Source organism: Bison bison, unplaced genomic scaffold, assembly GCF_000754665.1.
Source record: "Bison bison bison isolate TAMUID 2011002044 unplaced genomic scaffold, Bison_UMD1.0 scf7180017864032, whole genome shotgun sequence".
Classification (NCBI taxonomy): Eukaryota; Metazoa; Chordata; class Mammalia; order Artiodactyla; family Bovidae; genus Bison; species Bison bison.
Genome location: NW_011494604.1, coordinates 1,608,907 through 1,613,570, shown reverse-complemented (window position 1 = coordinate 1,613,570; position 4,664 = coordinate 1,608,907).

Below are 4,664 nucleotides of genomic sequence, written 5' to 3'. Positions count from 1 at the left end.
CAAATCCTCCACACATACCTCCTCGATACATCCCTTTCTTTCATGCTTTGTAAACCTCTTAATCCTGCTAGCTTACTCCCTACACCAGATCCAGAAGCAGAACACCTATCTCATGACTGTATTCAGACCTTAGATATGACACTTAATCCATTTGAACATATAACTGATCAGCCCCTTACTGACCCTAAAGTCCCATCCTGGTTCATAGATGGCAGTGCCCAGAAACAAGCCTCATTTGGGGCTAGATATGCTATAGTTCAGGACAAAGCCGACAAAGTTATCCCCCATCACCTCATCAAGTCAACCACACTCCCAGCTCACACATCCTCACAACAGTGAACTGATAGCTCTTACACAAGCTTTGACTCTAGCCAAAGACCAAAAGATAAACATTTACACTGACTCCAAATATGTCTATAACATATTACATTCTAACATAATCTGGAGGGAGAGGGGATTCCTCACTCAGAAGGGCACACCTATTCTCAATGCTTCTTTTATTTCTGAACTCCTCCATGCAGCTCAGCTCCCCAAACAAGCTGCTGTAATACATTGCTGGGGACATCAGTGACATAGTCCTATCTCATTTTATAACAATATAGCAGGTTACAAAGCAAAGCGGCAGGCCGCCTATTAGTTCTGTCTTTACTATAGCTCAAATTGATGAGCCTAACATCCACACATTACTTTCATATTTACGTTCCCTTTTCCACCCCTCTGCAAAAGTACTTAAGGCTTTCCTTCAGAACTTTATTGAACTGACTAAGGACGATGTGACTTATTTAAATAGTCTGACCCAAACTTGTACTATTTGTCAGCGGACAAATCCTAATCCTAACATTTGCCCCCCTCCTTTCCCCACCCACCAGATTTGTGGACATCTTCCTGCACAAGACTGGCAGGTAGATTTCACCTACATGCCACCTGTAAAAAGTGCTATATTTCTCCTAGTCTTCGTAGATATATTTTCTGGATGGATTGAAGCTTTCCCAACTACTAACAAACGAGCCCCTACTGTGGCTCAGCTTATTCTTACTGAAATCCTCCCAAGATTTGAAATGCCTTCCTCCCTCCAGTTTGACAACGGGCCCAAGTCTACATCCCAAATCACCCAAAATATTGCATGAGCCCTTCAAATTCCTTGGAAATTGCACATTCCTTATCATCCCCAGTCTTCTAAGGTTGAGAGAGCCAACCAAGTCCTAAAAGAAACTGACCAAATTAATGATCGAACTTTATCAAGACTGGACTAAACTCCTCCCTTTAGCCCTCTTAAAGGTTTGGGTCTTACCAAAAAAACCCTTAAATATCAGTCCATTCGAGGTCATGTATGGGAGGCCCATAATACCTTTGGGTCTTCTCCCTCCCAGGACAGTCCCAAACTGCCTTCCCACCTTCCTTTTCCTTTACTTGTCCAGATATGAGATGCCCTTTGCAACACATAGATAACTTACTCCCTTGACCACACCCCAATCTTCCATACCCATCCCTTCAAATAGGAGACAAAGTCTATATGGCAGTTCAGTCCCACTCAGATCTAACCCCAAAATGGCAAGGACCCTACATGGTAATTCTGCTGACCCCTACCGCTGCAAAATTAAAAGAAATCACCCCTTGGGTACACATCACCTGATTAAAAAAGATTATGCAGCCCAATGATGAAAACGCTTGCCAGACTAATACTTATCAAGTTTCTCAAATAGGCCCTACAACTCTAAAGTTCTCATGGCTTCCACAGACCCCAACTGGTGACGGATGAGCCTGTCAGTTTCACAGCTGCAATTATTCCTGGAACAACTTCTGGCAGATATCTGGGTCGCGAATCCTCAAGGATCCATGCTCGGACACATTGAAGATTACATCTCCACCATGTGGCTACAGGGAACTTTTTATAACTTTTACCCCTTTAAAATCCAATTCTTTCCCATAAAAATCTATCTAATACTCACTTCCCCAAATGTTGTTTAACATCTTCTTATCTTCCCTTCTTCCTCTGACCCACGAACTCCTTCAAAATGCTAACCTCAACTATCTATTCTGGATCCTTAATTTAACCCATACCCTTCTCAATGCTTCTAACCCACAATTGGCTAAAGACGGCTGGATATGTTTATCCGTAACTCCTCTGGGAGATTCAGCCCTCCCCACATCCATCCTCGACTGGACCACAGGTAACATGTCCCTACACCACTCATACTGTGGAGAGCCTTTACTCATCTCATATCTTAAATATCTTCACACTAATGACCAAATCAGAAATTTAGACATACTCTTAAAATCTTTACTCACCAAATTTCCCCCCTTCAACAAAAAACCTCCAATAGGAGGCCCTATTGCCCAGAAATTAACACTGTTACAACCAGCTCCTTTTTACATATCCAGAAATTCCTAAAACAGTTCATATGCCCAACCCATGGACACAATCCCTAACTCCACGTGCATCCACACCCCCACCTTACTCTTTGCCACTGGAAAGGCTATATGTAATGTTTCTGGTCCTACAGGACACTCTTTAACCTTTACAGGGCGGTTTCCTTCAACATATTCCTCCACCTTTCCCATCGTTGAGGCCACCTTAGCAGGGTGTCTGAGCGTCCTTGAATGAACGATCAAAACCTCCCCTTGACTCCTCTTCACCATCGACTTCAGCTGTTGTATTACAAAACCTGGCTTCTATTTCCTGTGTGGGACGTCTACATACCTCTGTCTACCTACTAATTGGACCGGGACCTGCACCCTTGTATACTCCAGTCCAAACATTTTAATAACCCCCAATGATCAACCCTAGCCTATTCCTCTCATCCACAAATGAATAAAATGAGCCATTCATTTCATTCCCCTCTTAATAGGACTAGAAATAGCAGCTGAAATTGGAACAGGAACCGCCAGCTTAACCACCTCCATCCAAAACTATCAGACACTATCTAAAGACCTATCAGACAGCTTCCATGAAATAGCTCAAGGCCTAATAACTATCCAAAATCAACTTGATTCCTTGGCTGCCATAGTATTACAAAATAGAAGGGGATTAGATCTACTCACTGCAGAGAAGGGAGGTCTAGCCTTTTTCTAGACGAATCCTACTGTTTCTATGCCAACCAATTAGGTATTGTCCAAAGAGCTGCAAAAAACTTACAGATCAAGCCTCACGAATCTGCCAGGGATTAAGCAACTCCTGGCAGTCACGGTTAACAGATTGGAACTAGATGCCTTGGGTTTTACCCCTCCCTTCTCAGACCATTCATGTTTATCATCCCCCTACTTATCTTTGGGCCTTGTTTGTTTAATCTTTTCCAGGGATTCCTCCAAGACCAAATCCAAGACATTTCCCGAGACCAAGTCAAGACTGTTCTTTTGCTTGAGACCCTGACGGCTAGAATAGAAAATCAACACTACGGGACTTAGACTTCCTTCCTCCTGGACCACAAACCCCGACCCTCATTTATCAGCACAAAGAAGCCCTGAACATTAACGGTGCCCACCTCTCTTTCTCTTTTTGTATATATTCCTTAGGGTCTAAAATGAAGGAAAGTTACAGGGCTCAAAATAGCCTGGAGTTTAAACTCCCCTCCAGGTCCTCCCCACCATTCTATGCAAAACAAAGAACTCTCTCACCCAAAGCAGGGAGAAAAAAAAAAAAAGGACACTATGGTTGATTATGCCCAGCTCCCAGCCAGTCCAGCCTCTGGCCCATCTCCAGAATTTCTTGCCCCAGCTGTTTAAGAGATAACTACTCGGAACAACGTTGGAGAAGAACAGGCTCCCGTAAGACAGTAGCTTTCCACATAGATGCTTGCTCTTTTCTCAGGTTAGTGCAGCAGCTCACTTATCTGACTGCTGCCCCTTCTTGCCTCATTAAAGGTGATTTGTTGCTGTGAAGTGCCAGTCTCGCTCTTTTTCCAAACCTCGCCTTTAACTCCCTTACCCTACAGACCTCCACTATTCTAGTGTTGTAGCCACGGGTTCCGGGAAACAAACTCACTCAGAAGGACAATGCAGATAGTGAAATGCAGTTTATTACAACGGCGGGCCCAAGGCAGAGTCTCCTCTTAGCCAAGGACCCCAACCAGTTTTTGTAAAAACTTTATATACCCTAAGTATACGTGCGCAAAACCACCTCCCCAAATTCCCCAAAACTAGTCTGAACAAAGGCAGAGAAAGATACAATCAGAGTTAACCTGTGATTCATATGCCTTAGGCCTAGGTAGTTAACAGTGGACAATTATCAATAGGCCTGTGGTCATACCCCAATAAGCATAATAGAATTTATGATTCTATTTGGTTACACAGATAATTAGGGTATTCTTTTAGGCAATGGAGAGTCTAGGTATGAGCCCTGGGGTTCTTCCATCTGGGGGCCTGGTTTTCCAGTTGGTATGTCATTTTCATAGATACTGGGCATATAGCTCAAAGTCCACAGTCCGGCCCAAGATGGAGTCCTGCTTTCAAGATGGAGCCTGTTCTGTCTGTTTTGAAGAAAGTAGGGAAAACCATGAGACCATTCAGGTATGACCTAAATCAAATCCCTTATGATTATACAGTGGAAGTGAGAAATAGATTTAAGGGCCTAGATCTGATAGATAGAGTGCCTGATTAACTATGGAATGAGGTTCGTGACACTGTACAGGAGACAGGGATCAAGACTATCCCCATGGAAAAGAAAT